Here is a 12,238-nt window from a genome sequence, read left to right as displayed (position 1 = left end):
AGTGGAAAGAGAAAGAAAACATCCACAGTGCCCACATCTCCTCCTGCTCCCCTCCCCCCAATAAATCCATGATTTGTTGTAAGAATATAGAGAGCACAAGCTCCTAGGTAAGCGCGGACAAGGTTACGATCCCAAGCACCATACCCCTGCCACAGTGGAGCAGAGAGGGACCGCAGCAAGCTGTCTCTCCAGCCAAACATGAGGGAAACAACATGTGTTCAGACTTGCAGCATGTCTTTGGCTCTGCCCAAATACAATTCACCTCTTACTGTTACATAACACCAAGAAATTACAACCAGGAACTGAGCCCCAATGTTTCGCAGTAGAGCACTAAAGGGCTCAAAACAAGCCTTTCCCCAAACACATCCCTATTACGTTTCTGACGCAATGCAGAGAAGGGCGAGACAGTTAAAAGCAGGGCACGACTGCAGATAAGGCAGCAAACAAACTGCCTTTAATTTGTCAGATTCTTCAGCAATAAAGTGGTAAAGCAACGCATAGCTAAGTCTAAGACTTAAGTCCAAACGATTCACAGTCTAGCTTTTACCAAGCTTAAAGGCCACACATGTTTCTGCCCCTTGGAGAGCATCTGGATCTTGCCACGGAGAAGACAGCAGAACAGGCAGCAGTAAGTTTAAGCTCGGTTCACATTAATGTGCACTATGAACTTCGGTGACAAAAGAGTGGAAGAAAGGCAGCCCCTTTCACCTCCCCTACTCTGAAACTGGCCTTGCCCAATAATGAGATGGGGCCAACAGCTGGGGACGATGACTTCTGCAACGCGCAACACAGAGCCTTTACAGGAAGCTGCACTGGCGAAATTGGGCTAATGAGGATTTTTTCATATGATAAAGTGCATCCTGATATTGCTTTAATAATAACCTAATCATTTAATAAAAATTTTTTAAAAATGATTAAAAGCTCTTGATTTAAAGTTGTTGCATACAGAAGAGAAAGCTAAAATATTTATTCTGCAGTTTAATGAAAAAATGTTCTCTGATAACAAACACAGAGACCTCGCATACCAGTCACCCAGTGTTTGGCATTCTTTGAAAACATTTCTTGTTATATATGCTCTTGTTTTGGCATGAGGGTTTAAAAAACAAGGATCATGGATCTTTTCAAGCTATGAGCGTGTCACAGAAAAGAAGAGAGGACTGAGAATTTTGCCAGATTAAAATGCGCAGTGACTTGCGCTTTTAACACTCACTTTGAATCTTATGTTCCACATATCTATTCATAAATACACTCACCACAGGTCCCATAATATTGTTCTGAAGCTTAGAGGCTCCATTCTCCTGAATCCCCAGCTAGAGTCCTGCGCACAACACTCTTGCTAAGAAAATAAAACTCAGATTTTTATATAAGGCAGCAGTCAGCCATTAATGGCTACTTTTTTCAGTATTTGAATAAAGCACCACTGTTTTCCATGATTCTTTCCTTGGAGATTAAGCCCGCATCTCAGAAACATCCACACTAAGCAAAAATAACTCCATCCACATAGAAAAGTTAATATAATGCTCTGAATTGCTGTTTCTTCTAGTATAGCCAACATTTCTTAGTATACATTTTCCAAAGTTATCTAGGTGCCTAGAGGGACACAAGGAAACATATACTGTCATACAGACTATAGGGAAGGTATAACCATCTTGTTATATAATATATATGCCAGGGAACATTCAGTTAGGAATAGGAAAAAAATAGGAAATATAAGAATAGGAAAAAATTCAGAACGGAGCAAATGAAATTCTTCCTCCAGCACAACTAGCTTGGGTGATTGGTATCTATACATTTATCACCAAGGGAAAGAGTATAATGAGGTTTCCATGCACAACAACAAGCATTATCCAGTGTCACAACAGTGAATACAACAAAATTAAATACAGGTTTGAAAAAGCTAAAAGTTCTAGGAGATATAAGCCTTCATAATACAGAGATTTAAGCCACGTTTGATGGGAAGTAAAAGCTGCATAATATCAGCTCCCTGAGGGGAGTTTGTGCAGCTTCTTCAGAGGTATCTGATGCTGAACACGGGCCTGAAATTGGGTCTGATCCAGCTGGGCAGTTTCAGGATCGCTCTACATATAGTAAGATAGAATTAAAAATACAAGAAAAATCAAACAATAAAGTCAGAAGTACTCTTGATTACCCACTGTAGGGACAGTTTCAAAAAGAATAAGCTTTTTTTTTTTTTTTTTTTTAAACAGAGTGGCAGGATAAACCTATCTAATTTTTATATATATACTAAATATGTATATACACTATATATACTAAATTATATATATATAGTTTTTATATATATACACACATACACATAATTAAATTCTCAGTCAGATGAAAGACACCCTTTTTGTTTTCCCCTGCTGAATCGTATAGCACCCATTATTTACGCCCTTGTTGAGCACAACTCAGGTGGAACCAAGGAAGTGACACCAGCCGTCCAACACCTTCAAACCTGCTCCTGCTTTGTAGCTACGATCTGGGTGTTGAAAGAACAAGGATTTGTTGCAATCATTGGCTTGCCACCTGCTTGAGGCATTCAACTGTATCTAGCACAATGAGGCTGGCAAGCATTCATGAGTAAATACACAATAACATTTGTATGTTTACAGCATCTGTGAAAGGTGTGGGAAGGGCAACTTCTCTACAGCATGTTTCTAGAGCAAGTCAAACCCATTAATTAAATTCATTCTCCTGTCCTGCTTCAAAGGAAAAACAGAGGTGATTTATGGGCATTGACAGCTGCAGGAACCAGAAGCTGGTTTTGGCCTCTCTGTGTCTCTAATTAATTTTTATGCATCAGGGTAGGTTGATTTCTCGGTTTCAGATCATATGAAAGGCTGCATGTCCTCAGCTTCTACAAAGAAAGAAAAGGAAGGTGCTCCACACACAGAGTACTATCTGGCGAACTGCCATGATTTCTCAATGCTGGCTGAATAACATCTACCGAAACTGGGTACCTGAACACCTTTGTGCCCAAGTAACTGCAGGATGAGGCTTAAAAGTTCCTAGTCACAAGACATTTCTTATTTAGTCGTTATTTTGCTTATCCCGACAACAAAAGCTTTAAGATGAGAAACAAATGGTACCTGAGAAGCAGCACAGTCTACTACAACTAACAATTCTCTTGTTAACTACCCAGAGAAATTGCCTCAAATATCTTCTAGAAGGAAGATAAATGTCTCTGTTCTGCCAGGGCAAACAGTAACATGGGCAAATAGCAATATATAGCAATAGAGCATGGATTTCACGTTCTTTTCCTCTTCCAGGTTCTTTAAACAAGAGACAAACTGCTAGTATTTTGGCCTGATATCTGAAGGTAAGCAATCACAAAACATTTAACACCCAGGCTAAGAAGAGGAAATCGTTACAGAAGTAGAAAATCTAGGATGTAGAACTTTCACCGCAGACTTCTAGGAGATCTTTACCTATAAAGGACTATGCAGACATAGACAGAGTAAACTGACAATGCATCACCTGCCTAGCAGAGCCATACACTGTTGTCACAGACATTACCAAGAAAGATCAAAGTTTCCTATGCATAAATGAGCTGAGACCTGGCTGTTATATGATTTGTAACATGCTGTAGACTGATACCAACTTCTACTGAGTGGAAGGTTGGGCTGGATAAACTCCAGATTTCCCTTTCAACGCAGTATTTTATGATTCTATGTAACACTTCCTAAAATATAAGAGAAATTTATTTTTGTTGTGATTCATGCTTAAGACAGCAAAAAGCCTGCTACAAACAAGAATATCTAACATAGCTCATGATCACGACTTGCCGGAAAGAAATAGAAAGCAGCCAGCACAGTCTGTGAAACTGGTGGAACACAGAGAACGTAAAAATCTCTTTTAGTGCCAATGACCCAAACTTTAGAAGTGGTCTCTCTAACAGATAGTTATAGCTAATAACCTGTATCTAGACACAAATGGGCACATGATGATGTACTGCAAGATCAACTAAATGGTGAGCAGTATCATAAGCTGCCTTAGCTAACTGAAAGGTGCTAATAATTCTTCAGAAATCCCTTGTCTCTATTTTAATATAGCTCATTACAGACAAATACATCAGCATTTTATAACATTTTCAATTTATGGCAAGATAAGCAAAACAACTCTCACAACTGGGAGCTGGAAGTTCAGTCCATGCCACCTGGAAACTAGCAAGATCACAGGCTCTTCCAGAAGATTACTGCCTATTTTCACCTGCAGCATAAAGCTATCTCCTCTTATCAGCCTGTCTTTACCCCTTGGGAGATAACGTGTACCTTTTTGGTTACTGCTCAGGCTCACCACAAATCAAGGAGATTAGTCAGATCTAGAAGAATTGTTAAATAGTGTTGATTCAAATGTTAATTGATGAATGGTACCTCAGTTACCCACTTATGTACTTCATGATGTTAGTGACAAAGTTTATATTTATAGGGAGCATAATAGCATAATTCAAGAACTAGTATACTGATAAACATATAAAAATGTCTTGAAAAGTCTCTTAAAATTCAAGAAAGACTAATAAATAACTTCAAAATTTTTTTTTTTAAAGAAAACTTACTATTCATTTATCCTGCTCCTTAACAAGAGGATAGCTTTAGTTACCTACATTTTTAGTTTTCCTTATCCCTATAAAACAGAGAGGAGAAGTATACAGTTTTGCAATTGAAAGATTATTTCTTGACTCCAAGCATTAATAGAAGCAATTTAGGATTTTCAAATTCAGCTTTGATTTCCTGAAACTTCTCAATTTCATGACTTTGCAACAGAATATTAAAGACTTTGATTCCACTCGTAGAGAAGGTCAATCACAATTCTGTCAACAACATGCAACAGGCCTATGTATTATACAGTGACCCTCATATGAGGTCCGGCTCAACTTGTCTTGCACAAAGAGCATACTAACATAACCTTATGTAAACAATTATAGTGAAATGCATGGGCAGAAATGCCAAGAATGTATGTAAATCAGAGGTCAGTTCTGCTGAAATTTGAATTGAGATGAAGAGTTGAATTGACCAAAAAGATCCAAAAAAAAAAGCTATTGGACAACACAGTTTGCAGCACATTTGAACAATGCCACAAAACGTTTGAACAATGCCACAAAAGCACACATGGGGCAAGGCTATTAAAGAAGGGAAGGAAGAAGGAATATATGTCACAGGGCACAGATTAAAAATAATAGTGATAGCCAAACATTTTCTGAAACTGTCAGGGAGAGCACTGTGTTTTAATAATTTTGTCCTAAGCCAGAAAATAAGTAATGTCTACAATCAGCTTATCTCCAGAAAAGATTGGAGGACTGAGTTATGAATTTCTTAGAAGAAAAAGTTAAACCTCGGCTTTTTTTTTTCTTCTTCTTGAGTAAAACATGTTTGATCCTTAGGGTGAGGAAGGCTGTTTTCTTATGAAAAGTACTGGTGGGCCTCTCACAACACTGTACAACAACGAACCTCTGTATGGTTCCTGAAAACCGTATGGAGGGGGTCCTAACTGAGCAGTAAGATAGGTGGAACGGAGCAGCAACTTCCCAGTCTGCACAGGGAAAGAAGAACCTCATGTGCGCACTTCAATCAGAGGACAGATACACTTTAAAAACCAAAAACATAGAAAGGGATCCAACAGCACAATGAGAAGGTAAATATAGAAATAACTGTTCATGGTGTCTGAAAGGTTAATTCTGTGTAACACAAAGAGCACCCAGGGTTTATGGCAAAACAGGCTTGTCATACTGCATTCAGATTTTGACCATATGACTTTGAGATAGCAAAGTTTCCAGCAACTAAATGAAATGGAAAATGCAAATTGGAGCTTCTGCAGCATAAGAACGGAGAGCCTAATATATATATATATTTTTTAATTCCAGGTTATTTTAGAATGTGAAAACTACTTGCTGCTTGGATTCACGACAACCATGCAGATACTATTGACTTGCATAAACAACCTACACTGACATGGTAAGCATATTCCAAAGATCAGGTCTGAGTTCATTTGTAGTTATTGCTTGCAATAAACTGGAGCAACTCAGTGTGTAAGGCTTTACTTTTCTTTCTCAAAAAGAATAATATAAAAAGTATTAAACAACATAAATGAGCAGGATGTGGCAACATTCCTTGATTTACAAACATTGTTTTATGCACCAGACAGTTTCCAATAACATCTCAAAAAGGATGTCATTAAGGCAGGATAACAGTAAAAGAATATTTAGTTATGATTAGTTATGAATGCAATTTACAGGAATAACAGCCACGTTCCACACCATCACCAAGTAAAAGAGGAAAAAACTCCAAATGCAATGAAAAAAGAATATTTTTAACTCAAGTTTAAGTACAAACACAGAAATGGTTTATGCCTGATCCTTGCTAACATAGAGAAAATGAACTACTGGTTCACTTGAAAGTCAGCTTCCACATACATTCTTTTCTTAAGCATCAAGCATTTGACACTGAGTTTTCAGTACTCATTTTAACACTATACGCAGACAGTTTCACTAATTCATTGATTTTCCTTTAAAGAAAAGCCCCTATTTTGGGGTCAAAAGCCAGTCAAACACATTGTTATTTTCAAGCAGAAGTTCACAGTGAAATCACTTATCACTTGGCATGATATAATGGGTATGCCTACAGCTTACCAACAACTATGACTCCTATCAGCTATCCTTTCTGGCATTTTTCTTTTCCATTTCCAGAGAATTATAGAAACATATTCCCTAGTAGACTTAAAATAAACAAACAAAATCCAATTATAAACTGAAAAAAAACCCCTTTAGCTAATCTGCTACTTCAGAATTTCTTAAGGAGACAAAAGCAACTTACCAGAGATAAGAATGCACCACAGGGCTGAGTTAAACAGCATCTTTTACGTTTGTTTACAGTAGTTAAGCATCTTTTACCTTTGTTAAATAAAATCTGCATCCTTTCAACATGTGGCAAGAGGCCGTGGATTTTATTTTCATTTAAAGGCTCCATGATATGCATAAATGTGTAGGCCATGGTTTACACAAAACAAATGAGGACACGAAGACAAAATTAATTAATAACTAATTAACTAATATTAATTAATAACTAATATTAATTAGAGATTAGGACAGAAATTTAATGGAAGAATCTACTTTATAATGACAGCTATATCAAATAAGAATAGAATTAAGGTAAAAAGTGACACAAGAAGACTCCAGTAAAAGTTACTTTAAAAATAGATAGCAACAAACAACATATTCCTCATAAGCTTTATTAGTTACTCTACCTAAAGTACAAAAGGCACCTTTGACAGATGTATAGAAATAGTCTCAACTCTTTGCATCAGTATAAGATTGAATAGGGCTGTAAATCTCCAAAGTGCTGCACAAACATTAAGCTCCGGGAAGGATATGAGACTGTAATGTACAAGACGAGTTAAGTGACTTGCTGTAGGGCAACAGAGCAATGCAATGAATCAAGGGTTCCCAGGCTCTCCTTAACAACGAGTCACATCGCGCATCTGGGCCGCTTGAACTTGATCCTAAATCACAAGCTGCTGAATTACAAATTCAGCAGAATGCATTTATTTTTAAGTCATCTTTCAGGCTCTTTATAAAAAAGCTTCTAAATATCATCAATGGGTCAAACACTGCATTGTTGTCTTCTTGACGCTGTAGGCTTACAGCAGCTGTGGAACTACATGTACAGCTGAGGGTTCTTTCAAACCTGAAAGCTAGCAGTGACATATTAAGAGAACTTCTCAGAGTTTAACCACAAATCTGGTTCATATAATTGCAACTATGCAAATCCAGAATATACGTATGGAAAAATGGTGTAGCAAAAACAGTAGCAACTGCAACAACCATGAAATTGCCTTGCACTGTCATCCCCAGCCCTATTATCTACTGATGCTGAATTCATGAATAAATTACTATGGCTTAGATCCTAAACGAGTTCTGCTGATAGCGATTTTACAATCGCTAATACATAAGAACCTCACCATCTTACAAGAAACACCTTGCACGTTCAAAAATCATGCCAGCACATTCAGCTCTATTTAGAAAATAGGCTTGTAATACAAACTGCACTGAAATAACTCAAGTTATCGTTACTGAAGCAGAGAGATGCTGAGAATCAAAAAAGTACATGGCACAAATTCTAAAATCCACAGCAAAATACGTTGTCTGTATCACAAAAATGAGCTTGATTTTCTGATTAGTATTTACTACAGCTTTGCATGCACACATGTGTGCATATGCCCATATTCCATTTGCTATGAGAAATACAGAAAATATACTAATATTTTAAAGGTGCAAAAGCATCTGCTTTGTTTTATTCCAACTCTATCATTATGTTACAAATTTTTCTCTGTAAATTCTCAATAGAAAACATTTACCGAATTTTCTGTTTAGCCTGGAGCACACTTATCTGAAAGAACAATAGCTTTTCCAGATACCTAGAATATTATTGAAGTGCTAGAGGCATTTCTTAAGTTTCTAAGTTCATGAAATCTGAAGGAGAAAGTTCTTACCAGCATAAAGTAAAGGTAAAGTTTTAGCTGATACTATAAATGTCCTGACTGCTAGCAAAGACTCACATAGTACTGTGTATTCGAAGATTTTCTAGTTTTGTTGTTGTTTAGAGTGTAAACATTTCACATCAGTCCTAATCCACTGTAGCAGGCAAGCTCATGCTCACTTTAAGCAGGTTAGCATTCCGATTCAGCTCAAAGGGATGAGCATATTATTCAAGTGATTTGTTTGATCATCATCTAAATCAAGAATTTACAAGGGCACAAAGAGGAGGTTCTTACATTTCCACATGGTTTGCAGTAGTCAGCCTCCACCTCACAGTATCCTACTTCACTGTGTGGACACATGAAGAGACCACTCGCAAAGTGTTGTTTTATTATTGCAGGATCAAGACATTTAAAACAAACTTTTCAAGCAGTCAATGGAGTACAAACTGATTGGTAAGACTTTTTTTTTTATTCTCCTCCTGTGAGTTTAAGATTTACTAGCCATTCACCATTATACCTTTAGCATACCAGAATAGTGAACAACACTGCATTACTTTTCTCTCTGAAGTACTTCACTGTATTTTCTAATGACGATGCTTTGTGTTACAAGCACTGGTTGACAAAACTCGTTCTGAACTGTGTTTCTTTCCTAATGTTTCTGTAGTAACAAATAAAAGCTTACCTGTTTCCACTTTGAACTTTAGAAAAAGTTAAATACCATAAAGAAGAAACACAAGAATACAAAGTTGACCCATTCTAAGTCAATTACTAGAAGCAAAAAATGGAAGGAGAAAATGCTGAAAGGCTGGCAGAAGTTCATGAGAAGGACAAGCTTAAGATAACGGGGAAAAGAAAGAGGGGGATTTGGGAAAGGAGAACAAGTTCAAAAATATGAGAATTGGTTCACGTTCAAGCGGGAGAGAACACTGACCTCTATAACTGTTCTCTTACAAAGAGCTGCAGGTTATTCCATTAGATGGACAAATCCAATATCCTGACAATTTTAAGAAAGCTCCTGGGTCCATTTTTTTTTCAGGAGAGAATGAGTGAGTCATACTGTTTCCAGCTTTATCCAATTTTCTTTATATTAAAAGAGGCGAATGTTCCGAATGTTAGAACAACACTGCAGTATCTGCCACTAGCAATCTTCTGGATCATCTAAACAAATAAGAAGCATTTGAAATATTCAAGGCAAGATGATTTGGGGGACACAAAGCTCCAGTTGAATACCACAGCTGGGATCATACATCCTACCTGGCCTCAATCCTGCCTAAAGGCATTACGCAAAAACTCCAATATCTGTTTGAAGCAATCTCCACAGACATCCAAGTCTGCTTTCAGAATATTACTCCCTTAAGTAAAAAGGTATGATATACTTAAAGGATAAAGGCCTGCTAAATACCAGCAGTGTTTCTTCATACACATGTCCAAAAACCCAATGAGGCGTGGAAAAAAAGAAACAAATAGTGAGCCTATTCATAAAACTGGTATGCAAACAAAAGACGAGTTTTCAATAACCCAGGATGCCAAAACTGCTTATGAGTTACCTTGGACATACACATGTAGTGCACTTACATTTAATTGTTGCTTTAATATTAAAAGTTATTATTTTTTTAATTTAATCTACAAGTATTTTATAAGTTCTGAAGTGTGTGAGGTCCCCACCTCCTCTCCTTCCCTCTCTTCCTCAGTTCACAAAGTGCATCCCAGAAAACCTAAAAACTCAAAGTCTTACAACAGTATTTTTTAAAGGTTGTGCTATCTAGAGTCCCCACATTGCTGCAAAGTTGGGTTTCTGGTGCTGCACTGAAGTCACAAGCAACGTTTATACAAGAGGGAACAGCATTCAGGGCATGCAAGATCATCTCTAAGATCCAAGAGGAGCTTGATTTCATAGCAGCACACAGTATGCTGCTATGCTGCGAGCTAGTGGCAGTTACATAGTGTAATCACATAATATTGCTGGGAACCAGTCCGGCTTGTGCATTTTTCCTCACAGACTTTGTCCTGTGGCAGTAGAACATAGTCTTTGCACGGACTGCCGCATCTTTTCCGTTTTTCTAATATCTCAAAAAGAATTTCTGATTGACAACAGCTTCCATAAAATTGATACAATAAAAATGAAATTATTCCAGAAGGCCATAAAAGAGAGAAAAAATACATGTATTTAGTTGAGAAATAACCCAAGTCATGAAAATATTTCAATATTTAAACAAGCACACAGTCTTCAGCTACTCTGAACTCTGAAAATGGAAGTCTAAGGAAAAGTGACTTCTGAACCAGAAGAGAGCAAAAAGCAGCTTAACAGGCAGTTGTGCTGACATATGAAATTCAAGTAAAAAATTTGTTTCTTTTCCTGTCAGTGCTGCAAAGAAAATCGAGCTGTGCAGTTTCTGGTTCATTCAGCCCCTGGAGGAATAAATATTCTGAAAGTCAGATTCTGTCCTTATTTGCATTCCACTGATACTCTCTGGTGAGGGTGAGGAAACTAAGGCACACCGTGGTGGTTAGAAAAGAAACAGGTGAGGATCTACTTTATATTCACATTGCTATGTTGATCCTGCATTGCTACAGGATCTTAGGGACTGCTGCACTCATTTAAACCAGTGACCTGAGTGACCAGTGATATCCTGATTTTCTGCGGAGCACCTCATGTTAGTACTGTTTCACGTTTCAGTCACATGTAGAGACAGAGGTCCCCTGGCTATGCCTCACTATGCACTCCAGTTTATCAGAGTTTGCTCAGCACCATCTCACACAGGCAACGAGGGTCAGAGCCAAAAGTAAATCTGTCAAGGGCTGGACACAGAACTTCATACTCTTTCTGACCTCAGTATCTGCCTTTCTGAAATTCAGCTATAATTTCTAACATATCTTTTACCAGAGACAGCAGCATCTTTGAACTATTGCTATCTTTAACAGATGTCTTTGACCTCTCAGCAGTACCTGCTGAATTTTCTCAGCACTCACATACTTTACCAAAGCGTTTAATATATTGAGCACTCACATACTTTACCAAAGCGTTTAATATATTGATGGAACAAGCAGCATGATTGTTCCTCTCTCTGTGCTCTTTGTGACCTAAATTTACTGAGCCGTCTGAAGTTTTTAAGTCCTTCTTTTTTTACTTCGTCTTCAATAGAGGTTGAAATCTCACTTCTCCAGCTAACCCTGCACACAAAACTAAAAGCTTTCTATAAGAAAGCTACCATAAGACCTTTTATATTTGCCATTTCTTTAATACTTTAAAGATAACTCTTACAGACCAACTGGAGAAAATGCACCAGGTTTTGAACTGTATGTAGTTTTCATGCCAAAAGAAATGGTTCAGCTGTTAGGAGGGGGAAAAAAGTATAGAACAATAAGAGACAGACAAAATCCCCAGTGCTTCCAGTGAAACAGACAGCTAGTCATAATGTAGTCAATGGAGGGACTCATCGAGTTTCTTCTGAAGTAAACTGAAAGGTCTCCACTGATTTCAGTGAGAACTGGAAAAGGCCAAACCTAGAGCAGATGATTATTTCTCATGTAGGCACACAGAACGTGTATACACCCAGTGCAAAAGGGTTATGGTTTTCAGGATGCTCAGGGGTGGTCATTGAAGAGGAGGAAATCCCATTACAGAATATCACTGAAGCAAGATGCAACAGTTCAGATTGTTTGAGTCTCTGGTTGATACGATGGGGAAAATAGATAGAGCAGATCAGGAAGGGAGGAGGACAGGCATTAGCTAACAGAACTCAAAGTACACGTATTTCTAGCAAAA

The 12,238-nt window shown here is 37.7% G+C and overlaps 1 protein-coding gene across 4 annotated transcripts in view; it reads left to right on the top strand.

The window, feature by feature from the left end:
- The window catches only part of C4H4orf19 (chromosome 4 C4orf19 homolog), a 45,913-nt gene that overhangs the window by 16,760 nt on the left and 16,915 nt on the right, over window positions 1-12,238 (top strand). Inside the window, exons 2-5 of one of the 4 annotated variants that reach the window (XM_068943213.1) lie at window positions 3,270-3,319; window positions 5,861-5,951; window positions 8,871-8,925; window positions 10,836-10,994. The gene's annotated coding sequence lies outside the window, so the exon portion shown is untranslated. The remainder of the gene's footprint in view (window positions 1-3,269; window positions 3,320-5,860; window positions 5,952-8,870; window positions 8,926-10,835; window positions 10,995-12,238) is intronic. The other 3 variants (XM_009673347.2, XM_068943215.1, XM_009673348.2) reach the window with 3 other exon arrangements.

The sequence above is a fragment of the Struthio camelus genome, chromosome 4, assembly GCF_040807025.1.
Source record: "Struthio camelus isolate bStrCam1 chromosome 4, bStrCam1.hap1, whole genome shotgun sequence".
NCBI classification, from domain to species: Eukaryota; Metazoa; Chordata; class Aves; order Struthioniformes; family Struthionidae; genus Struthio; species Struthio camelus.
Note: the sequence above shows the minus strand (reverse complement) of the source record. Positions and strands in the feature narration are given on the sequence as shown.